Source organism: Solanum verrucosum, unplaced genomic scaffold (assembly GCF_900185275.1).
Source record: "Solanum verrucosum unplaced genomic scaffold, falcon-dt-bn FXZP01000257.1, whole genome shotgun sequence".
NCBI classification, from domain to species: Eukaryota; Viridiplantae; Streptophyta; class Magnoliopsida; order Solanales; family Solanaceae; genus Solanum; species Solanum verrucosum.
In genome coordinates, this window is record NW_026020539.1 from 1677561 (window position 1) to 1704561 (window position 27001).

The 27001-nt window shown below is 34.4% G+C and overlaps 1 long non-coding RNA gene across 1 annotated transcript in view; it reads right to left on the reverse strand.

Moving 5' to 3' along the window:
- Positions 1–12832: 12832 nt before the first annotated feature.
- Positions 12833–27001, reverse strand: part of LOC125809969 (uncharacterized) — a 96888-nt gene continuing 82719 nt past the window's right edge. Inside the window, exon 2 of the long non-coding RNA XR_007441838.1 lies at positions 12833–12905. This is a non-coding gene — a long non-coding RNA (uncharacterized LOC125809969). The remainder of the gene's footprint in view (positions 12906–27001) is intronic.

Genomic DNA, 27001 nt, shown 5'->3' on the forward strand with positions numbered 1-27001 from the left:
AGTAAATAAATAGCAAAACTACCCCCCATATTTAAAAAATCTGTTAAATGAAGATATACTTTAGTTTTAAAAAATAAAAAATATTTTAAATGTGTTTTTTTCAAAATAAGTAACCAACCCACGTAATTATTTTCTTAACTCTTATTAATAATAATAAAAAAATAATAATAATAATAATAATAATAATGAAAAGTAAAATGGCCACTAATTAAATGTGAATTTTTCAAAAAAATAACCAACTCACGGATTTATTTATTTTTAAAAAGAAAATGTATATAAAAAAAAGACCCCAAAAAGAGAAAAAGAAAAAATCTAATAAATTCCATGTTTATCTAACTTCCCATTTAAATATGAAAATTTGCTTAAAGGATAATCAAATACGGTTTAATTTAAATCTGAAAAAAAAAACATATCTAAAAAATACGGTTTTTTTCAAATATGTAACTACCTTTTATTTTTGAATTCCTATAATAAAGGCAACCACCTACCCATTTATCAATTTGCTTAATTCATTCTATAAATAAATGTCTTCTTTTTTCAGAAAAAAATTATTCATTTTGTTAGTATTATCCTTTAGAACAATCATTTTTCAGAGTGAGAAACTCATCTTCAATGCACAAATGTATTGCTTCAAGCAGTGAATTATCATATGCATTAATTTAAAATCAGGTATGAAAAACTATCCAAGATTTTTTAAAATTACATACCAAAAATGTGGACTTCTATCGACTATCAATATGGTTACAGTTGATTAATTATTTACAGACTATTGTTCTTCTTCTAATAAATTAATAGTTTTAAGGAAAAATTGTTGTATAAAGGAGTATGGGTGGTCGTTGATTATTTATATTATAATAAATATAATTCTTTATTTATCATGCGAGTTTCTAATATAAATAATAACATACACTAATATTGTTTTATATTTTGCAGATTTGAGTTTATGTGATCCCTGCAACATGAAAATGTTAAGTTGAAAGTGGTGGCTTTTGTGTGTGTGTGTTTGTGTGTGTATAACTGTATATTGCTTTGTGAGGAAATTTACTATGTCATTTGTTAAATTAACAAGTACTAATTTTTTTAACTTATTTTAATTTTAATTAGAGAAGAAAAAGTTTTACAATTTATGGGGAAAAAGTCATTCTAATGATACCATTTAAAATATTAATATAAATATATCAATAAAATTGTCACGAGGTATAATGTGTTGTATTTGCAATGATAAAACTGAAGGAAGAAGTCATCAACATTCTTGCTAAGAGTAGGCAGATCTGATGTTCACTTCATATTATTTTCAAATTTACATTTTAAGAGATTGTGCTATCGTATTTTTCATGTAGGAAACTTATTTTGCTTTCCTAATTTTCTATCAATTTCTATTAGTTTTGCCTTATCTTTTACATTTTAGTTTGGAGATGTTATTTGCATTATAGAGAATGATGTTTCATACTATTATTTGAAAAATTATATGTTGGTTACAAAAATAAATTGACGAACTATTAAAAAATATTGCAATGAAGACATAGTATGTGCTAACATATATGCAATCATCTGGAATTTATTAACTGAAGAAGATGATTCACATAATTTTGCCGAAAAAGTTCAGGAAGTTCTATTTCTTAATTTATTTCATATTTATTAATGATTATCTTTATTATGCACTATGACAAAATGACTTAAAATAGTGTGATTTTTTTTCTTTAGATTGAAGGATTGCATAGCATGTTGAGGATTGAAGGGTTGCATAGCCTATGACAAGAAATTTCTTCTTTTTTTTTTTTTAAATTTAATAACTCAAATTTATTATTTATTATAAATTATAAATTATAATAATAAATTGAATTTAAAAAATAATAATAATTCCTCTTTAGCCAAAATAATAAATTAAATGATTTTAAAATAATAATTTATTTTAATAATAATACCTCTTTAAAAACTAATAAATTACTCTTTTATTTTTTTAAATTTAAAATTTAAAATGATTTTAAAGCAGTTTTCACAATTAATAAGGATGGTTAAATATATGTAGGTAATTTTTTATTTTTTATTTTAAAATAGATAAAGATAATAAGGAAATGAAACTAAACCTAAAATCCCTTATCCACTTACCTAACTACTCTAATCTCTCAAAACTCAATTTACTCTTTTACCTATATATAATAGGAAAAACAAAAGTACCACGTTTAACATCACATACAAAAAACAAAATTTGAATTTTAAAAATAAATTTAAATAATTTTAAATCTATATTTTATTTTTAAAGATGTCATCAAATGTATTCGAGTTATCATTTAAAAAAAAAAAAGAGAATAAATTCAAACTACTCTTTATGAGTATTTCAAAAATTATACTCCATATATGCAAATTTAGGATAAGAAGCATCTCATATTATATTTTTTAATTTCAATTTAACTGCAAAATTTAGGATAAGAAACATTCCCGATTATATTTTTAACTTTTAATATATAGGCTAACTTAGAATAAGAAGTATTTCCTATTATATCTTTTAATAATCGTGTAAAATAAATTTTCATAATGTAAAATTATTATAGCTTTTTATCCTTTATAAATAAAATAATAATAATTAAAGCTAATGTTGAATTGTACATACAAAATAAAAGACATATGGACAATTTTATAAATATATGGCTTATCTTACTATACTAGAAATTATATTTGAAAATGGATGAGATTCACGTTGATAAAGTTAGGATTTAGATTAGTGAGAACTTATATAGTCAAGCTTAATTTGTGTTATAATTCTTATTTCTTTAGCAATTTAACATGCTCAGAAGATTTAAATATAATGAATGATAACTTGCAAAGTGTTATTTTTGGATTTTCATGTTGATCAACTTTATTTTATCATTTCAAAATTTTCATTCTATCATATAAAATCTCTCCACATGTATTTCAATTTAAAGATAATAATTGATATCATTGCTTTCAAATTTCAAATTAAAATTGATTTGAAATGAAATACCATGTATGTTTTCACGTTATATTCATAATAGCATGTTGGTGACGTTTATAATGTCTAACCTTTTTCTAATTAATATTATAAAAAAATATATTAATTATTTATATAAAATTAATTTAATTTTTTAAAAACTATATCCTAATATTATATACATGCACTTTTGTTACTCAATAATAATAATTCATATTAATTATTTTTAAGTTTAAAAATTATTATATTTTAAAATATCCGCGCAACGCGCGGGTATGTATACTAGTTTAAATTAATAGCAGTGTAAAACTTACGTGAATTGAAAAAGGGAAAAAAAACCACTGCCAATTTGATAGATCTCTAAAAGATTTTATTTTTTAAAAAATAATATTTTTTCTTTATAACTTAAAAAAGAAAAAAAATCAATAAAAAACGTGCATCAATCATTTTAAGTAAATAAATAGCAAAACTACCCCCCATATTTAAAAAATCTGTTAAATGAAGATATACTTTAGTTTTAAAAAATAAAAAAATATTTTAAATGTGTTTTTTTCAAAATAAGTAACCAACCCACGTAATTATTTTTTTTTAAAATGACAAAGTAGTTACTTTTTGAATTTGAATTTAAAGTGGTTACCTAAAACTACTCTATCCATTATCTCCATTTCCTATATATACATAAACAAAGTTCATTAAAAAAATTAATTGATCTATTCTTCTTCAAATGTGTAGTATTATTTGTTGAATTGTTGAATTATTTCCATTCTTCTTATCTTCATCTTTTTATGGAGCGAAGTGGTAGATTATTTGACGGCTAGCCGGAAAAAAAAGTTTGAATATACTTGCAAATAACAAAGTGAAAGTCCAAGAAAAAGAAGAACAATATTTATCAAAGTGGAAATCTTATGCAAATGATGATATTGTTAGATTTATAATGTCTTTTTGTGAACTTTTTTTAGTTCATTTCATTCAATTTGATTTGTTTCTATCATATATTATACCCTAATTCTTTAGGTCGAATGAGTTTTCTATGTTCTTTTTTTATTTACATTTGTAATCTTTGATGATTTTTACTGTGATTAATATTTTTTAATGATTGTGTTATTTTCTATTTAGTTTACGTGAAGTTATTCTAATACTTTTTATGTTATCATTTTCTGTTAAATTTTTCTATTCAATCATTTATACTAACATGTTTTTATATTATTGAATTATTGGTCATATCTTCACATTTATTAAAATGTTAAATATATGAAATTAAAAATCGTGTTATGGAATCATTAATATAATAATATTGATAAATGTGTAATATAATTTACTATCATAGTTATGCATGTTACCTCACTTTCTTATAGATTTTTTATTTTAATAATATATTTGTTGGTGATAAAATATTAGAGTATGAATTAAAATTTGATTAATTTTATTTGTAATCGTATATTATTAAATTTTAGTGCAGCTAATCGAATACATTTTAATTTTATTATTTTTTGTTGATTTTTTATTCCGTCATTTATACTAACATGTGTTTATTATTGAATTGTAGATTTATTTTTCTTCAAATGTGTAATGTTGTATGTTAAATTATTTCTATTCTTTTTATCTTCATCTTTTTATTTGGTGAATAGGTAAATTATTTGATGGCTAGCCGAATAAAATTTGAATATATTTGCGAATAAAATAGTAGAAGTTCAAGAATGAAGAACAATATTTATCAAAGTGAAAATCCTCTGCAAATGATGATATTGTTAGATCTATAATGTCTTATTATGTTTTTTTTTTTTTAGTTTATTTCATTCAATTTGATTTGTTTTTGTCATATTTTGTACATAAATTCTTTAAATCAAATGATTGAACCATGAATCTATTCTTCTTCAAATGTGTAATTTTGTTTCTTAAATTAGTTTCATTCTTCTTATCTTCATTTTTTATGGGGTGAATAGGTAGATTATTTGATGGCTAGCCGAAGAAAATTTGAATATATTTGCAAATAAAAAAGTGGAAGTCCAAGAAAAAAAAGAAAAATATTTATCAAACTGAAAATCCTCTGCAAATAATGATATTGATAAGCATAATGTCTTATTGTGACTTTTTAGTTTATTTCATTCAATTTGTTTTGTTTTTGTGATAATATGTAATTAAATTCTTTAAATCAAATGAGTTTTATGTTTTTTTTATTTACATTTGTAATCTTTGATATTTTAACCGTGATTAATTTTTTTTTTAGATTGTACGTTATTTTTTTAATTTAATTTTAGTGAAGTTATTCTAATTTTTTTTTTCATTCTCTGTTAATTTTGTTCAATAATTTACACTAACATATTATTGATTGTTGGATTATTGGTAATATATTCACATTTTTAAAATGCTAAACATGTGCAATTGAATATATTAATTACTATGGAATTATTAGTATAATGTATCGATAAATGTAGAATATCATGATTTTTGCATATTATTCCACTTTCTTATAGCTTTTTAGTAATATATGTGTGAATGATAAAATATTAAAGTATGAACAAAATTTTGTTCATTTGTTCAGTTAAATTTTATTTAAAATATAATTTTTTAAAATTGTTACTATACTTAAAAAAATGGGTTGTCTTTGAAATTTAGAGCCTTCAAACCTATAGAATATACAGCTATTCTAGAAATTAAATGTACAAAAAAGACTTCTTATATTATAAGTTATCAGAGAATTTGAAATTATTTTGTCAAAACTGAAATAAATAATAGGTCATTTAGTTAATTAGAAATTACCATTTAATTAATAAGAGAATATGCACCATTGTATATGAGATCGAGACAAATATTAATGTGTTTCAAAATATTAGATCAAAGCGAACTCAAAATTAAGATTATTTTTATTATAACATGGAATTCAGACATTTTTTAAAAATATAGAATTTATATAAATTTTTAAATAGTTAATTAGGAATTATAAAATTATTTTTAAAATTATAAGTTAGTTATTTTATTTGTAATTTTTTAAATAATTGAGACTGACTAATTAAAAGTTCAAATTTTGAATTTAATATTTATAATTTCTGAAGATAGTTACACTTTTTCGTGTTTATTATAATTGTAAGATAATTATATAACTACTCTCTAATAGTGCATGTATTTATTTTGTTTGTTCAAAAATATTTTTATTTGTACGTAACCTCAATTTATATCTCAATTATGTAGAAACTTTAATAGTGATCATAAATAATTTCAATCATTATTATTAATAGAACATTATAAGAATTATTACTAAAGGTATTTATGTTAAAAAAAATTAAATTGTTGTATGTATTATTGATATATGATTAAAGAAAATAACATGGGGAAGAAAATAGTAAGTAACTATTACACGTTGTATTGAAATATATTTAAGTTAATAAAAACAGAAATTGTTGTAAGTATTATTTTTTATGATTAAACAAAAATAACAATTTGAAGAAAATAATAAATAAACATTACACGTTGTATTAAAATAATATATACTAAAAATTATGATAAATTTTATAATAGTCATAAAAGGAACTTACGCAGTAATCACTATAATAGAATACTAGAAAAATTGATAAGTTCCTCGACATCTATTCATTGATAAAAAAAATTAAATTATTATTTTCTTTTTAGAAAATATAAAAGTAACTTACTCACTATTTGTAATTAATTATTTTCAATGATTAATAAAAAATGCATATAACATGTACATGTTTCTATTATTATGACATGATTTTATATTGACTCTATTGTAAATTACTTTTCTATTATCGTTTGACACAAATTTACTTTTCTATTATCGTTTGACACAAATTTAAGAATGTAAAGAATATTTTGAATCTTTTGAATTTGAAAAAAACATATATGCAAAATATACTAACATGTCATTTAATCTTATGATATTTTACATTTCATGTGAAATATTTTTAACTAATAAATTGTTAATATGAAAAATATATCAATAAATCAATACAACATAAAAATAATAAAGAACAAATATGTAAAAATATTTCAACTATTTGATGTTTCATGAAATTAAATTAATCATAAGTTCATATATTGTCGCGCAACGCGCGAGTACGTATACTAGTTACTTTTAACAATTGAAGAAATGAAACAAATTCTTTATTGAATTAATGCTAAGTATTGATGTTTATTACTCAAAAATTAAAAACTAATCTCCTCCTCATAATTAAGACTAATAAATATGTTATGGTAAAACTAGTAATTTCATAATTATAAATAATAAAAATATTATAATAAGGATAAAGAAATAAAATTATTATAATACCAGTATTTCGATATAAAACAGCTATAAAAAATTAAATATGATAAAGAATCATATACCTATTTATAGATTTATTACAACAAAATGTTGGAAAATTTGTCAATTGAAGAACAAAAATTCATATTTATTTCCAAGAAAATAAGAGTAGCATAGGCCTTTCGGCCTTTTGTTCTTATTTAAACGGTGTTCATATATTTTTATATTAGTAATTGTAATTTTATATATATATATAATAAAAGATTATTTCGTGTTGTTTGGTTGTAATATTATTATATCTTTTAATTTATCACTTTTTATTGACATTTCTATGAGGAAAAATAAGAGACCAAATTATATAAATAGATTCTATTGAATTATGGATTCAAGGTTCATGATCACATGTTTATGGATTATTTCATGATGTTTAGATGTACCCAAGAGTGTTGGAATCAATTAGAAAACATAGTTACATTGCTAAGGAACTAGTACGGAAGGTTGGGGAAGAAATGGGAAGAACTGGCGTCCCTAGCGCTCTGAGAGGCGCAGGGCTCCAGGGGGCACACTTAAGAGCCTGTCCTGGGGAGCGCTGGCTGGCGCGGCGCCCCAAGGGTGAAACCTCATAGAACTCTTTGGAGCGCGCTGGCTGGCACGACGCCCCACCCCTTTCCCTAAGTGTTTGACGATTTTTATTGCTCGTTTGTCAACTCTCAACTCTCCAAACTCAAATGGTTCTTTCTCCCAAACACTTAGAATCAACTAAACCCTCAATATATGAAAGATTCAACTCGAATTCACACCTAAATACATGAATCAATCTCAAGAAACTTCAACAACAAGAACCCACAAGATTTCAAACGAATTTCATCAAGAACTCATAGGATTTACTTTCAAATCAATATAACTTTGCTGAATTGAATCATGATTGGCGCGTGGGTGAACTAACCCAACGCTATGTGATCTCAAATACCTCGTAGGGATCACCCCTTAACGAAATCCACAAGCTAAATCCTTACGGACGATGATCTTGGCTCTTTTCTCCTTTCTTCTCCTATTGCGTTCTTTCTCCAAAAACCCTAACTCTATTTTTCAAAAGCGTAAACTGAATCCTATAAGTTTAGACCTTAAAAAATTACCAAAAACGAATTAATTCAGTTGGGTATGGAAAAGACCAAACCACCCTTCCAAAATCTGGATTGGACTTTCCTTAATCGAACAACCCAACTTTCAATGGGCATATCTCACTTATACGAACTCAGAATCACGCAAACTTGGCGGCTTTGGAAAGATTATTCCAAGATATTTCCTACGATATCGGGAAACACACCAAACTCATCTTGAGCTAGGAGTTATGGTCATTTGAAGTTGACCAAAAACTCAAAATTAACATTACTTAACCAAATTTTCCAGATTTTCATTCTTTCCAAAAACGGCTCTTCTAATTCTAGTTCTTTCAAAAAAAGAGGTGTTACAATATCTCCCCCTTGGAAACATTCATCCTCGAATGAGATTTACTCTTAGTAGGCTAAGAGCGTAAAATTAAACATGCAGTTCAAACACCCAACAAGCATAATGTAATTACAACATGCCAACTTATAAATGAATACCAAGAAAAGGATTAGTACCTTGATCTGGAACTTCTCTGGATTTAAAGAGATGTGGATATCTCTTTTTCATATCTTCCTCAGGTTCCCAAGTAACACTCTCAACAAATTGGTTCCTCCAAAGAACTTTGACTAATGCTACCTTTTTTGTTCTCAACTTGCGAATTTGGAGATCTAGAATCTGAATCGAAATCTCTTCATAAAATAAGCTATCCTTGATCCCAATGTCTTCAGTTGGTATGATCAATGAAGGATCGCTCATGCACTTCTTCAACATGGAAATATGAAATACCAGATGCACCGCTGCTAACTCTTAAGGTAGCTCTAACTCATAAGCTACATTACCAACCCTTTTGAATATTCAGTAAGGACCAATATACCGGGGACTAAGCTTCCCCTTCTTACCAAACCTCATAAACTCTAACTCTCTTCTCCTAACATTAGTGTAGAATTTCTGACCACTCTGCACTGTTTTCAACCTCTCTTGAATTACTTTTACCTTCTTCATAGCTTGATGAACTAAATCTGGTCCTATCAACCTAGCTTCACCAACTTCAAATCATCCAATAGGAAATATGCACCTTTTTCCATAAAGAGCTTCATAAGGAGCCATATATGGATGTTAGAGTGGTAACTATTATTGTAAGTAAATTCAATAAGAAGTAGGTTCTCATCCCAATTACCTTTGAAAACAATCACACAATATACCTTGATACCTCAAAACACAATCTCCCCCTTGTTCAAAAGCCATAACTTTTTTCTTATGAGCACTTGCCTTTAATTCAAGCAATAAAGGATCTTGGTCTTGCTTCTCTTTTACTTCTGACACTAATGATGATTCAGCCCCATTCATCACCACTACTCCTCCTTCTGTGGAATCCATTAGTTGAACACCTAGTCGTGCAAGTCTATGCACCTCTTTTGCTAACTCTTTCTTATCTTCTTCAAAATGGGTGGTACTACCCATAGACAACCTGCTCAAGGCATCAGTAACAACATTAGTCTTGCATGGGTGATAGGGGATACTCATATCATAATCCTTGAGTAACTCTAACCACCTTCTTTGTCTGAGATTAAGCTCTTTCTGACTAAACACATAATGAAGACTCTTGTTATCGCTGAACTCATCCACATGAACACCATAAAGATAATGACGCCATATTTTTAAAGCAAATACTATGATAGTCAATTCTAGATCATGGGTTGGGTAATTCTTCTCATGAACTTTCAACTGTCTGGAGGCATAAGCTATAACTTTGTCATTCTGCATTAACACACAACCTAAACCAACTCTAGACGCGTCACAATATACGACCAAACCTTGAGTACCTTCTGGTAAGGTCAACACTGGGGAAGTAGTCAACCTCTTCTTCAATTCCTAAAAGCTTTTCTCACAAGCTTCAGACCATTAAAACTTAAATGTCTTCTAAGTCAACTTGGTCAAAGGGGCTGAAATAGATGAGAACCCCTCTACGAACCTTCTATAATATCCAGCCAAACCCAAGAAACTCCTAATATTAGTTGGAGATGTGGGTTTAGGCCAATTCTGTATTGCCTCTATCTTTTGGGTATGACCTCTAATTCCATCACCGGAAACTATGTGGCCCAAGAATACCACAGACTCAAGCCAAAACTCACATTTAGAGAACTTAGCATATAACTCCTTATATTTCAAAGTTTGAAGAACTATTCTAAGATGGCTAGCATGATCTTTCTCATTCCTCGAATAGATTAGAATGTCATCAATGAAAATGATAATAAACATCTCTAAAGAAGGCTTGAATACTCTATTCATAAGGTACATGAACGATGCGGGTGCATTGGTTAAACCAAACGACATGACCAGAAACTCATAATGACCATAACGGGTTCTGAATGTTGTCTTGGGAATATCACACTCCCTTACTTTCAACTGATGGTAACCAGATCTGAGGTCAATCGTAGAAAAAGAAGAAGCACCCTGAAGTTGATAAAAAAGATCATCAGTTCTCAGAAGAGGATACTTGTTCTTGATGGTAACCTTGTTCAACTGACGATAATATGTACACTTCCTAAGGAAACCATCTTTCTTTCTCACAAATAAGATCGGACCGCCCCAAAATAAGATACTTGGTCGAATAAAGCCCTTATCAAGGAGATCTTTCAACTATTATTTAAGCTCTTTCAACCCTGTTGTTGTCATTCTATATGGCGGAATAGAGATAAGATGAGTATCAAGAAAAATGTCTATGCCGAAGTCTATTTCTCTCTCAGGAGGGACTCCAGGTAGATCATCTCAAAAGATTTCTGGAAACTATTTTACTATTGGAACTGACTGAATTGAAGGTATCTCAACACTAGAGTCATTAACTCGGACTAAGTGATAGACACAACCCTTAAAAACTAACTTTCTCGCTTTAAGGTATGAAATGAAACGACCCTTAGGCACTGCTGAACTACTACTCCACTCTATGACTGGCTCATTAGGAATCTAGAACTTGACAACTCGAGTTCTACAATCTATGACACATAACAGGCATGAAGTCAGTCCATGCCTAGAATGACATCAAAATCTACCATGTATAACTAAACTAAATCATTCATGGTGTTCTTTTGATTGATGGAAATGACACAATCACGATACTCGCTCTGCTAGATTAGACTCCCCAATAGGTGTAGAAACACAAAAAGGTTCACAAAGCTTCTCAGGAAGAACATCAAAATAATTTGCAACATAAGTAGTCACAAAAGATAAACTTGCTCAAGGATCTAGCAAAGCATAAACATCAAGAGTAAAGACTTTGATCATACCAGTGACAACATCGGAGAGTTCTCTTGCTCTTGGCGACTAGTGATCGCATAAAGACGGTTTGCTCCTCCGCTAGTACCGGAAGTAGCTCCTCTAGGTGCTGCCCTGTCTGGTGGAGCAATTGATGAAGATTGGGTCATATTACCCTTATTTCCACTACCTTGCCGGTTCTTAGGGAACTCTTTCATGAAGTGACCCTCTTTTCCACACTTGAAGCAACCTGTGGAACCATCGTAACACTTACCTGGGTGGGTTCTACCACACATAGCACATGTAGGAGCCAAGTTACCTCCTTGTGCCACCCTACCCTGAGATTGGGCAGGTCTAGCCCTGAAGTGCTGGGAATTCTGACTATTATACTCACATTTGTTTCTGGGTGCAGGTGCACTAGCAGATGATGGAGTAAGCCCTTTTTGCTTTTACTGAAAGGATAAATGGTTCACATTACTTTTCTGCTGCCCGGACTCATTCCCTGTTTTAGCCTTCTTGTTTCTAAACTCCTCCCTATCCCTCAGCTTCTCTTTCTCAACCTGCTGCACATATACCATTAACCTCGATATATCCATGTCCCCAATTAGCATCGCTCCCCTTCCCTCTTTTCTTGATAGACAGGACAACCCAGCAACAAACAGACTCATTCTACTCCTCATATCCGCAACCATCTTCGGAGCATAACGGGATAGTTGGGTGAACTTCAACCCATACTCATGAACACTTAGTGTCTCTTGCTTAAGGGTAAGGAACTCGCATACCTTAGCCTCTTACTGTTCTTGAGAAAATAAACACCCCAAGAATGCCTCCTCAAAATAATCCCAACTCACAGGTGGTGCATCCTCATCTCGGTTCTTTGTCCATTGGTCGAACCAAATCCTAGCGACAACCTTCATTTGGTATGCAGCTAGTCCCACCCTCTCAGTATCAGCAACGCGCATGATATCAAATACCTTTTGCAGCTCCTCAATAAAGTTCTCTGGATCCTCAGTAGTGCTTGAACCAGTGAAACTTGGAGGGTTCATCCTTAAGAACTCGCGAATCCTCGAAGTGCCAGTCTCTTCTTGTCAATGTCACGACCCAAGCCTAGGGCCTAGACGTGACCGGCGAATGGGGAACCCGAAGGAACCCCAAACAAGCCTCATAGTGTATCATTACAAATCCTTGGTCGCGGAAGCAATTAAAATGACCATAAACGATAAGCATAATCAAGGGGGAAATCGGGACTAAGGGAGCAAGAAAAAAAAAGAAATGATACATAAATACCATAGATGAGTCAAGCTCAAGCATAATACACAACTTGTCCAACACCACCTCTAAACATGGGTACTTTAGCGGGGGCCAAGACAAACAACCAGGCTCACCCTCATAGTCAAAACATAACTAAAAAGGAAAAGTCTTATACATAGCAAAAGATCATAAGCAACGTCCCCGGAATGGAGGACTCACCAATAACCTCGATAGAAAATCGTATTAGCCACGCGGGGGAGGATGGTCACGCGGTGCTCCGGTCCCTACATGGTGACATCATGTAGGCATAGAGTATGCATTAGTACGTTTGAATGTACTAAGTATATGGGATGCAATGCAATGCAATAATAGATGGACATCATAGGCAAAATGCATAATCATACCCGATAGATAGCATATTGATGAGATAATATATATAATGATGCTTACATAAAAATCATATTTAGTGGGACGTAGTGCATGTGTGGCGAGTGACCATCAATATAGTATTTCCAAGGCCTACCACCCCCTTGGAGAGGCGAAAGAGGTACAAACCCCTCAATGTGGTTACCCGGGCCTACCACCCCCCGAGTTAGGGACCAAGGTACAAACCCCTCGATGTGGTTATACGGGCCTACTACCCCCCGTACTAGGCAACCAAGGTACCAACCCCTCGATACGGTTACCCGGGCCTACAACCTCCCGAGCTAGGCTTGGTCGACTCACAACACTTATATAGAGAAAATCATATACATGTATCTATTTCATCATCATTTCAATGATTATATGACCATCCGACTCATAGGACGTACATTGGACCTTCCATTTCCTAAGAATTCTATAAGTGGACATTTTATCAAACACATGGTGGGCTATTGTTCATGTAAATAAAATCATGCATTTCAAGAGTACTAAGTCCAACCAATTCCAAAATCCATATAAATCAGCCCACCAACAACATACATATATATATATCAACTTTCATAATTTAATCATGGAAGCATGAAAACCATAAACATCACATAATAATTCCATTTCATGATAATATGCAAAATAGACCATAATGGGGTGTGTAGTAGTAATTCCATACTTCAAGAGTTCATAAATAACCATAAGGACCCATAAACTTGAAGTAAAAATAGAGGATAAATGGTTGGACTTGTGGAAAGGAAGGTTTTCACAATCAAACTCACATACCTCAACTTTGGAGAATCCTTGATGAAGATTGGAATGGAGAATTGAAGCTTGAGATTGAGTCTTGAATCCGGAATTAGAGCTTGAGATCTTTGAATTTGGTTGAAGATCTTGGTGGAATTTTGGAGAGGGCTTAGAGAGTGTTTTTGAGTGTTTTGAAGTTAGAAAAAAAATATGACTAAGTATGGGACATATCCCCTTTTTATAAAAAAAAACGCCCCAACACTTAGCCTAAAAAATGAGGCTTTAAAAAAAAAACAGCTTACTGGAAATTGCAAATCTGCACAGACAGGTTTTACGAAAATGGTCATAACTCCTTCATCCTAACTCGGAATGAGGTGAAACTAGGTGCGTTGGAAAGATAACTCAAAGGGCTTTAATTTAATAGGTAGTGTACTTTCCAGTTCCTTGTGTGCTAAGAGATATGCCTCTTCAAAGTTGACCCTCCAAATCGCATTTTTTTGCGATTTTCGAATTTTGATACGGTTGCTCTAAAATTCGTGTTAGACCCATTTCCCACTCAATTTGACCCCCTGAATAAGAATATGAAGTCGAATTTCCAAAATCATGCATGGATTTTGAGATATATGGAAATTACAATTATAGGTGTTTCCGAAGCACATTTTCGGGCATTTTTGGGGTCGTTTCATTCGAGCTCCTTTTTGCAGCCCAACCTGGTTAGTCACAACTTGACTCAGCATCTTTATTGCTTCCCTGAACTCAGCATTAGTAACTTCTCCTTGGGGTTGTACTTCAGGTGCATTAGGTACCCCTTGCTCCTCAATATTACGCCTAGCAGGACGACCTCTGACAGCTCTTCGTGGAGGCATGATTAACCGAAAAACACGTGCAAGCATGAATTAGAAAGAAACTTCTTAAAGATCAAACTCTAACGCACGAAATGAGTGTGAAAGAAATGAGATAATTTCCTAAGTGTTGCAGCCTCCTAATTATAGATGTGGCGCGCTTCACACCAATTACTCGGACTCTACAGACAGGGATTCATAGAGTCCCTAGGACTCTTGAACTTTGTGCTCTGATGCCAAGTTAGTCATGCCCCGAGCCTATACCTCTGGACATGGTTGACACTCGAGAACCATTTCTGGTCCCAAGCAAACCCTTGGACTGGCTTACTTACTTAGCAGAAGACTTAAAAGCATAATTACAAGGATTCAATACATCTCTTCTCAATTGTTTAATAAAATATTTAGAACGTTCAAGGTCAAACATTCAACTTGGCCAAAATGGCAACTCAAGTCTTAACTTATGAAATAATAATGTAAAGACAACTGACTGATAACTATCTATGAAGCCTCTAAAACAAAGAGGGATGTCAGAACAGGACCCCCGATCATCGTTACAACTGAAGAGCTAAACAATTATGAAAATGAGACTCTGGAAAGAAAGGAGGCTCACCAACTAACTCTGAGTGCTAAACTTGATCAACGAGGCGATGGATGTTGATCATGGTTACCTACGTCAGCATCATAAGACGATGCAGGCCAACTAGCATTAGTACATTAAATGTACAAATATGCGAGTTGGAATGTTAAACATAACATAGGCTTGACAAGAATCTGAAAAGAACACTTACCTTGGCTTTACTCAACTCATGAACAACTTAACTCAATATAAAGCAATAAAACACATGCAATATATAGAAAGCTTTTAAAACTGTAGAAAGCAACTCAGTTCGTTAAAGAAATGCAATAACAAACTCAACTTTACTCGTGTAATAAAGTAATATAGTTTTTGTGGGAGTTTTTATAACCGACAACTACCACTATGAGCCAAAGTGGTGATACAACGTCTTGCCCACGCTGCCAGAACTGTCCTATACTTTGCCGTCATATAGAACGCCTTAACTAAGTGGATCCACTAGTCTATGCTAAAAAGAACTTTAGGAGTGATCTAAAAAGTATGATCATTTACTACCCATGATGGCTACATGGTTTATGGAGACTTGAGTTAATATGAACTCAGATCCCCATATCGGTGCTCAATACTACTGCCAAAATATACTTAGCTCATATGTTTCAAAACAAAACTTCTTTATTTGGTTTGAGATAATTACTCAAAACTTAGCTTAAAAGCTCTCTTGGAAATTGGTGTTTCCCTTTCTTCTGTAAATGTGAAAAAAAATTACTCTTTGGGAATACATAGTCCCGATATACTCTTTTGAAGAAATGTACTCAACTATTTACTCTTTGCTTAACTTAAAACTTAAGTCTTAAAAAAAAATTAAAACGTTTGTGAAAGACTTTTGAAAACTTTATAAACTTCTCTTGACTTGCTTCTTAACTTTTAGACTTGACGCTTAACTTTCCTTGAATTGAATATAGATTCAAGGTTCATGATATCATGTTTATGGATGATTTCATTATGTTTAGATGTAAGAGTGTTGGAATCAACTAGAAAACATAGATACATTGCTAAGGAACTAGTACGGAAGCTTGGGGAAGAAATGGGAAGAACTGGTGTCCCTGGCGCTCTGAGAGGCGCGGGGTGACAGGAGGCAAACTTCAGAGCCTAGCCTGGCGAGTGCTGGCTGGTACGGCGCCCCAAGGGTGAAACCTCAGAGAACTCTTTGGGGCGCGCTGGCTGGCGCGACGCCCCACCCATTTCCCCAGGTGTTTGACGATTTTTCTTGCTCGTTTTTCAACTCTAAACCCTCCAAACTCAAATGGTTCTTTCCCCAAACACCTAGAATCGACTAAACCCCCAATATATGAAAGATTCAACTCAAATTCACACCTATATACATTAATCAATCTCAAGACACATCAACAACAAGAACCCACAAGATTTCAAACGAATTTCATCAAGAACTCATATGATTTACTTTCAAATCAATATAACTTTGTTGAATTGAATCAGGATTGGCGCATGGGTGAACTAACCCAACGCTATGTGATCTCACATACCACGTAGGAATCACCCCTTGACGAAATCCACAAGCTAAATCCTTACGAATGATGATCTTGGTTCTTTTCTCCTTTCTTCTCCTCTTGCGTTCTTTCTCCAAAAACCCTAACTCTATTTTTCAAAAGCGTAAACTGAATCCTATCAGTTTAGACCTTAAAAATATTACCAAAAACGAATTAATTCAGTTGGGTATGGAAAAGAGCAAAATACCCTTCCACAATCCGGATTGGACTTTCCTTAATCGAACAACCCAACTTCCAATGGGCATATCTAACTCATACGAACTCGGAATCGCGCAAACTCGGTGGCGTTGGAAAGCTTATTCCAAGATCTTTCCTAAGATATCTGGAAACACACCTAAATCATCCTGATATAGGAGTTATGGTCATCTGAAGTTGACCAAAAACTCAAAATTAACATTACTTAACCAAATTTTCCAGATTTTCATTCTTTCCAAAAATGTCTCTTTCTAATTCTAGTTCTTTCAATAAGCGAGGTGTTATATATATATATATATATATATATTATTGAGCAGAATATATTATATTAGATAAGATAATTTATTGTGTATTTAATTTGACAATTTATCTAAAACCAAAAATTTTGCAACGTAAATAAGAGGTAAAAAGGCGTAATTGTTTACTTCTATATTTATAGATCAAAAATGTCCTTAAACTATGCGAAAGGAAAAAAAATTCCCTCAATTTGTAGTTTGGTCCAAAAATGCCCTTGTCGTTAATACTTTGATCCAAAATTGTCCTTATTGTTATTTAATGGGTCAAAAATGCTCATTTTCCAAATAAAATATATTATTTCTTTCTTTTTTTAATACATTCTTTTTCTAATAATATATTCTAAATTAGCAAATATTTATCTTACTTCAATTCTAAAAAAATAAAATGAAAATATATTTTATTATAATTATTTTTTATGATGGATATACTATGATCTTATATATATGGCATATATTATCTGTCGAAAGGGTACATGAAGTTATTTTATTTTATTGATAAAATGAGATTAAGCATTTTTATTTGTTAAATTGATTTTAAAAGAAAGAAAACAAGAACAGTGCTCTTTAATAATATGTTAATTAGAAAAAAAATATGTTTAAAAATAAAAGAAAAATTAATCGGAAAAGGATATTTTTGACCCATTTAGTAACTATAGGGGCATTTCTGGATCAAACTATTTACTGCAAAGGAATTTTTGAACCAAAGTATTAACGACAAAGGAATTTTTTAGCCATACTATAAACGGATGGCATTTCCGTTCCTTTCTCATAGTTTAAGGGCATTTTTTACCATTTTCCAATATTTATTTAGCAAATAGTCTAATTTTTCAACATAGGAATTAAAATGCCTTTCAAGTAACTGATCATTAGTATTTAGTACAGTCATTTATGGATTTGACTCTGTCACGACCCAGACCGCCGTGATTGGCACCCACACTAACCCTTCGGTGGCAGAACCACTACCACAACCCGTCTAAGAAACTTAAGAAACTAAACAATTTAAAGATACAGAAGCAGGTTTAAATGACGAATTAAATAAGGAGTTCCCATAAACTACGAAAGTCTAAAAACAACTATCCGTAAATTCAATCCCTAGAACTAGAAGTCATTGTACCAAAACAGTGTTAATCAACAAGTCTAAAAAAATGGGGTGCAGCCCCAAAAACAAAACATAAACAAAGTCTAAACATATAGTCGAAGTCCGAAAAGAATGGACTAAACTACTAATGGATCCATGACAGCCTCAAAGAACTGGCTCACCCTTGAATCTGGTCTCGGTCAATGATCTCCTAACCGAGGTCTGTCAATAGCCGCCTAAAGATGCCCTGTACTCAACAACGAAAGAGCAAGTGAAGTATTAGTACACAAACAATGGTGTACTGGTTGGATCACGCGGCTACTCCAGTAGCGTAATATAAGCAAGTCATTACAACACAGTAAACGCACATATACAGAATCCACAATTCAATCATCATTTTAGAAGAAAGGTACAATTTCCCAATAACCATGACAGGTAAATATAAATGTAACAATCACAAGTGGTTCTCTCATGGAACCCGCACCGAAACGGTTAGTGTGTCGGAACATGTCACCTGATCCAATATACATGTGTCAAAACGTGACACCCGATCCAATATATGTGTCGGAATATGATAGTCGGTCCAATATATGTGTCGGAACGTGACACTCGATCCAGTCAACACAACCACAGTCACAATACACCACAATGAACAGTGCACATAGTCACACAGTCAAGCAATAGATTCATGGCATGTAATTGTTCACACATAATCATTTCATTTGATTTTGTTCGTGTTTCCCTATTCACATACATGCATGCATACAATGGAGAAATTAACAGTTGTATATCACACAACAGGAAATTGAACCATCACCTACCTCGAAATCAAGCCTGAATACTCCTAAGACACTTGAGTCTTCCCTTTCCGAAGTCTTTCAGCTTGTTCTTGGTCTAAAACAAGTAATTAATGCAAAGATCAATAAACAAGCTGGCCTAATTTACCTGGATTATATCACAATATCAACCCAAGGCCAAACTCATGATTCTAATGTTCAGCTAGGGATTTTCCCCTCCATTAACTTCAGGCCAAAACCCTTCCCCAACGATAATTTACAAGGATTCTAAGTTCTAAGAATCGAAATACACATTAGGGGAGTAATTAACTTATATTAGTGCGAGAATTCGTTGGAATTTGATAAGAAACAGCCATGGGTCATCCCTTAGCTCTTAAGAACAAAGTTTTCAAGAAAATAACGATTTTGGGGGTTTTCCCTGATTTAAGTCGTGACTGGCCCACGACAGCGTCCCTCTTCCCCTCCTCGGAGGGATTAATCCCGCCCCAGCAGCTTGCACTGAGACAGAAACTCAGAAATTGAGTTTCAGGCTCCCATTTCACAACACACCTTCAAACATGGACGTTCTAAAACTACCCTTTCACGCCAAGATCAGTTTCGGGAGTTCTACTCACCTAAATTCACATTCGATCCTGTAAAGTCATGCCGACTCCTTAACGTCTTGGCTATCCACTCATGTTATCACACTCATAATTAAATCCCCATCCATTACCGAATTGTCCTAGACCTTACCTGACTCAGATTTTGTCCTGGCCTAGGCTAGAAATTTCCAAGTTACTTCTCAGAAGTTTTCTGGCCCAAATTCCTTTCCCATTGGCTTTTCCATAAAGATGGAAATAGGTTGTTACAATAGATACCAATTTATCCATCACTCCTCCCCGAGTGACAAACTAGGATAATTGGCTAAGGCAAGAGTAGAGTAGTACCTGAATCGTCGAATAACTAGGATACTTGTCTCGCATGTCCTTCTCGATTTTCCCAAGTAACTTTCTCAACCAGACGATGCTTCCATTGAACTTTCACGGACGTTATCTCCTTGGTCCTCAGCTTCCGTACATCGCAATCAAGAATTGCAACTGGCTCTTCCTCATACTGAAGGTCTTTGTCTAACAAAATTTAGTCCCACTTTATGATGTAATCTCCGTCCCTATGATACTTCTTCAACATGGACACATGGAACACTTGATGGACTCCATATAGGCTAGGCAGTAAGGTCAACCTATAAGCCATTGACCCTACACAGTCAAAAATCTCAAATGGCCCGATATATCGAGTACTAATTGCCCTTCTTGCCGAATCTCATCACCCCCTTTGTGGGTGACACTTTAAGAAGAACTTGCTCACCAGCCTGGAATGTCATGTATCTCACCTTACGGTTTGTATACTTTTTTCTGTCAACTACAGGCTGCTAGAAGCTTAGCTTGGATGTTTCTCACCTCATCTTGAGCATCTTTCACCAAATCAACCTCCAAAAGTTTCACATCTCTAGCCTCAAACCACCCTATAGGTGATCTACATTTCCTCCCATAAAGTGCCTCGAATGGAGCCATGTCAATGCTGGAGTGGTAGCTATTATTATAGGAGAACACACACAAAGGCAGGAACTTATCCTAATGCCCTCCAAAGTCAATCACACATTCCCTCAACATGTCCTCTAACACTTGGATAGTTGCTCGTCTGTCTGTGGATGGAAAGTTGTGCTAAAAGTGAGTCGAGTGCCCAACTTCTCATGCAATTCTCCCTACAACTTGGACATAAACTGCATACCACGGTCTATAATAATGGAAAGGGGCACCCCATACAGCCTCACTAGCTCTTTCACATAAACCTTAGACAACTGCTGAGCATTATAGTCTATTCTGACCGGAATGAAGTGGACTGACTTAGACAGTCTGTCAACTACCACCCAAGTGGAATCAAAACTTCCCCAAGGTCTTAGGGAGACGAACCATGAAATCCATAGCTATCATTTCCCACTTCTATTCAGGAATTGTCATTCGCTAAAGCAAACATGCAGGCCTTTGGTGCTCATACTTTACCTGCTGACAGTTTTGGCACTTAGCCACAAACTTAGCTATGTCTTTCTTTATGCCAGACCACCAATAAAGTCGTTTCAAATATCGATACATCTTGGTCACACCCAAATGAATGGATTAACGCAAACCATGAGATTTTGTCAACATCTTCTGAATCAAGTCATCAACTCGAGGAACACAAATTATTTCCTTAAAACTAAGCACACTACCAACTTCAAGAGCCACATCTTGTGCCTTGCCAGACACTGTCTTCCTTCTGAGCTCATTCAAACTCTCATCCTCAAACTGCTTGGCCTTGATCTCCTCAATGAAGGTGGGCCTAACCTCAATGTTGGCTAACACCCCACATTTCTCTGAGATGCCCAACTACATGAACTTAGACTCCAAGGTCTGAATCTCCTTGGCCAAAGGTCGCTTAGACACACCCAAGCAAGCTAGACTACCCATACTTACCATCTTCCGGCTTAATGCGTCTGCCACCACATTAGCCTTACCCGGATGATACTGGATGGTAACATCATAATCCTTGAGTAACTCTATCCACCTTCGTTGTCTCAGATTCAATTCCTTCTGAGTGAATACATGATGTAGACTATGATGATCAGTAAACACCTCACACTTGACACCATAAAGGTAACGTCGTCAGATCTTGAGAGCAAACACTACCGCTGCCAACTCCAAGTCATGTGTTGGGTAGTTTATCTCATGCACCTTTAACTCTCGCGATTCATAAGCTATGACATTTATTTCATGCATCAACACAACACCCAAGCCCGAATCTGAAGCATTACAATAAATAATGAAATCTTTACCTTCCACCAGCAGTGTCAGAATAGGTGTTGTGGTCAAAAGAGTCTTATGTTTCTGGAAGCTCTCTTTACATTTGTCAGTCCACTTGAAAGGTGCCTCATTTTTAGTCAGCCTTGTCAAATGCGTGGCAATAGAAGCAAAAATTTTCACAAAACGATGATAGTAGCTGGCGAGCCCCACGAAACTCCTAACTCCAGTCATAGAGCTAGGCCGGACCCAGTTCTTGATTGCTTCGATCTTTTGGGGATCTACCATTACTCCTTCATTTGAAACCACATGCCCCAAAAAGGCAACTTAAGTCAACTAGAACTTACACTTGGAAAATTTTGCATACAACTTCTATTTTCCAAGGACACCCAAAACAATACGAAGATGGTTGGCATGCTCTTCCTTACTCTTCGAATAAACCAAGACGTAATCAATAAAGACGATAATGAATGAATCCAGAAATGGTTTGAACACCCCGTTCATCAAACTCATGAAGGTTGCAGGGGAATTGGTCAACCCAAACGACGTCACTAAGAACTCATAGTTCCCATAGTAGGTCCTGAATGCCGGTTTGGGTACATCCTCAAGCCTAATCTTTAACTGATGGTAACCAAACCTTTGATTAATCTTAGAGAAAACTGATGCACCAAGCAACTGGTCAAAGAGATCATTTATCCGAGGCACCTGATACTTATTTCGAATGGTGACCCTATTCAACTGTCGATAGTCTATGCACATCCTCATACTACTATCTTTCTTCTTAACAAACAAGACAGAAGCACTCCACTGGGAAGCAGTAGGATGGATGAAACCTTTATCAAGAAGCTCCTGGATTTGAGCTTTAAGCTCTATCAATTCTATCGGAGCCATACGATAAGGTGGAATGGAGATGGGGCGAGTGTTCGGTTCCCAATCAATGCAGAAATCTATATCCCTATCCAGAGGCATACCAGGCAAATCGGTAGGAAACACTTCTTTGAATTCAGAAACTATAGGAATAGACTCAATAGAGGGAGACTCAGCATCAACATCCCGAATATGAGCCAAATATGCCAAACACTTCTAGCCCACCAGTTTCCTAGCCCGAACGAAAGATATGACCTTAGCTAGCTTAAGCTTGTACACCCTTTCCCCCTATAATTTTTCCCTACCTGAAATCTCTAGAGTCACAGACTTAGCATTACAATTAAACACTGCATAATAGGGGGACAACCAAGTTACTTGTAAGATTATATCAAAGTCATTCATATCCAGAATAACCAAGTCAGTCTAAGTCTGAAAACCCATAAATAAAACAGGACAAGCACGATACATATGGGTGACTATGACAAACTCTCCAACTGGGTAGAAACATGGATGGAGGCATCAAGCACATCACATACCGCATCAAATCCCAAGGCAAACTGAACTGACACATATGAATAAGTAGAACCCGAATCAAACAAAATAGTAGCCATCCGATCATAGACAAGAATAGTACATGTGATCACTGCATTAGACACCTCAGCATCGGTCTTGCCCGCAAAGGCGGGCAACCTTCTTTCCTGGTTGCACTGCTTCTCTACTTGCATTACTAGTTCCCCGGCCTCACTGATTTCCTCCTCGCCCACCTTGTGGACGTCCTCTGCCATTACTACCGCTGCCCGCAGGTACCACTGCTCTGGTCTTTTGATGCATGAGGCTAGACATGCGCGGAAGGGGAAAATCTCTCATCATATGCCCATGTTCTCCACAATTGTAACAACTGTGGTCAAAAAATGGTCTGCTGCCAGATGAAAGTGCGATCCCTAACTATCCTGAATGGAATTCTATTGTGGAGTTCCCAAGTAACCACCTGTAGAAGCGGGCAGGGCTGACTGAATTGGCCAGGCTGCAATCGTCGACCTACCTGAAACTCCAGAGTACGAACCATGAAAGTTACATGTGCTCTTGGCCTGTCCATCACGTCGAACTCCTTCCATTTTCTTCATAAAGTCATTCACTTCATTAAAACATTTACCTACAGAGGACATGTGAACAGACAATACTTGCAACTCGGGGTTTAATCCCTTAATGAAGAAGGCATCAGTGCCTAATGCTCCATCAACACTGGGAATAGTGGCAGCAACGGGGTAGTTGTTCGGAGGTTGAGCAACTTGCACTGTGAAGGAGTCCAGGGCCGACCAACCCCTTCAGAAAAGTCAATCTGCTAAGCTAACACTGGGTCTAAGGGAGGAAGACCGATATTCCCAGCCTGTGCATCCTCATCATCACTTGGGGTGCAGAAGGGGTCTCTTCCCCAGAAACATTCTTAGCTAGGGCTCCACCCCTGGTGGGTGCCACTCTTCCTCATCCTCTACCTCTTCCTCTTCCTCTACCCCTGCCTCGACCACGGCCTCTTATTGCGGGCTCCTCTGTTGACTCATTGATGGGAGCTACAGGCCTGACACCGTTGTATTGCGCATTAACAGTCTGCGGACAAAAGAGTGAAGGAGATTAGATACCAATTTGGATCACCAGATACCAAATGGAATCAAGTCATAGCACGAAAGGACAAAGAGACAGAGAGATTTACTAAAGTCATGTAGCCTCTCGAACAAAAGTACAGACGTCTCTGTACTATTTCGCAAGACTCTACTAGACTCGTTTTGGTACAATGAGATCAATGAACCTAGGACTCTAATACCAACTTTGTCACGACCCAGACCACCATGATTGGCACCCACACTAACCCTCCGGTGGGAGAACCACTACCACAACCCGTCTAAGCAACTTAAGAAACTAAACCATTTAAAGATACATAAGCAAGTTTAAATGACGAATTAAATAAGGAGTTCCCATAAACTCAGAAAGTCTAACAAACAACTATTGCGGAAATTCAACCTCTAGAACTGGAAGTCATTGTAACAAAACTATGTTAATTAACAAGTCTAGGAAAAAGGGGTGCAACCCCGAAAACTAAACATAAAAAAAGTCTAAACATATAGTCTGATCAGAAAAGAATGGACTAAGCTAATGATAGATCCATAGCGACCTGAAAGAACTGGCTCACCCTTGAATTCGTTCTCGTTCAATGATCTCCTAATTGAGGTCTGTCAATAGCCGCCTGAAGATGCCCTATACTCAACAAGGAAAGAGCGAGTGTAGTATCAGTATACAAACAACGGTGTACTGATAAGATCACGCGGTTACTCGAGTAGTGAAATATAAGCAAGTCATTACAACACAGTAAACACACATATACCGAATGCCCAATTTAATCATCATTATAGGAGCAACGTACAATTTTCCAAGAACCATGACAAGTAAATAAATGTAACAATTACAAATGGTTCTCTCATGGAACCCGCACTCAAACGATTGTGTTGGAACGTGACACCCGATCCAATATACATGTGCTAGAACGTGACATCCGGTCCAATATATGTGTCAGAACATGACACTTGGTCCAATATATGTGTCGGAATGTGACACCCGGTCTAGTCAGCACAACCACAATCACAATCACACCATAATGAATAGTGCACATAGTCACACGGTCAAGCAACATGTTCATGGCATGTAATTGTTCACACATAATAATTTCATTTGATTCGGTTCGTGTTTCTCTATTCACATACATGCATGCATAAAATAGAGCAATTAACAGGCATATATCACACAACAGGAAGTTGAACCATCACCTACCTAAAAACCAAGCCTGAATACTTCTAAGACACTTGAGCCTTCCCTTTCCGAAGTCTTTCAGCTTGTTCTTGGTCTAAAATAAGTAATTAATGCAAGAATCAATAAGCAAGGCCTAATTTATCCGGATTATATCAAAATATCAACCCAATGCCAAACCCATGATCCTAATGTTTAGCTAAGGTTTTTCCCCACCCTTAACTTCAGGCCAAAACGCTTCCCCAACGATAATTTACTAGGATTCTAAGTTCTAAGAATCGAAATACGGATTAGGGGAGTAATTAACTTACCTTTAGCGCGAGAGTTTGTTGGAATCTGAAAAGAAACTGCCCTTGGTCGTTTGTTAGCTCTTAAGAATAAAGTTTTGCAGAAAATAACGATTTAGGGTGTTTTCCCCAATTTAAGTCGCGACTGGCCCGCCACAGCGGCCCTGCCCTAGCGGGATTAATCCCACCCCAACGGCTTGCATGGAGACAGAAACTCCGAAATTGAGTTCCAAGCTCCCATTTCACAACACACCTTCAAACCTGGACGTTCTAAAACTACCATTTCACGCCAATATCAGTTTCGAGAGTTCTACTAGCCCGTATTTGATTTCGTAAAGTCGTACCGACTCCTTAACATCTTGGCTATCCACTCACGTGATCAAACTCATAATTAAATCCCCCATCCATTACTGGATTGCCCTAGACCTCACCTGACTCAAATTTCGTTCAAGTCTGGCCTAGGCTAGAAATTTCCAAGTTACTACTCAGAAGTTTTCTGCCTCGAATTCCTTTCGCATTGGCTTTTCCATAACAACGGTAACAGTTCGTTACAGACTCATCTTCATTATACTTCTCTATTTTGTCAAGTGCATATTTAGATGAATGACACTTGTCATATTTAAAATTTAGAAGTCTAGATTAAATTTAATTCGACAAGTCACTTAATCATAGTTAAAGAACAAATTAGGAAAAAACCCACCAACTTGGGCAAGAAAATTCTCATCTTCCACTAATTTTTGCTCCTCATTTATGTCATCATTTTAATTATATTTTCTCATTTTTAATATAATTTTAATTTTATTTAAGAATTTAATCAAATGAAGTCATAAATATTTTTAATAAAAATACATAGAAAATACAAAAATACACAAAAATAACCCAAGATAATCTCTAAAAATTTAGTATTAA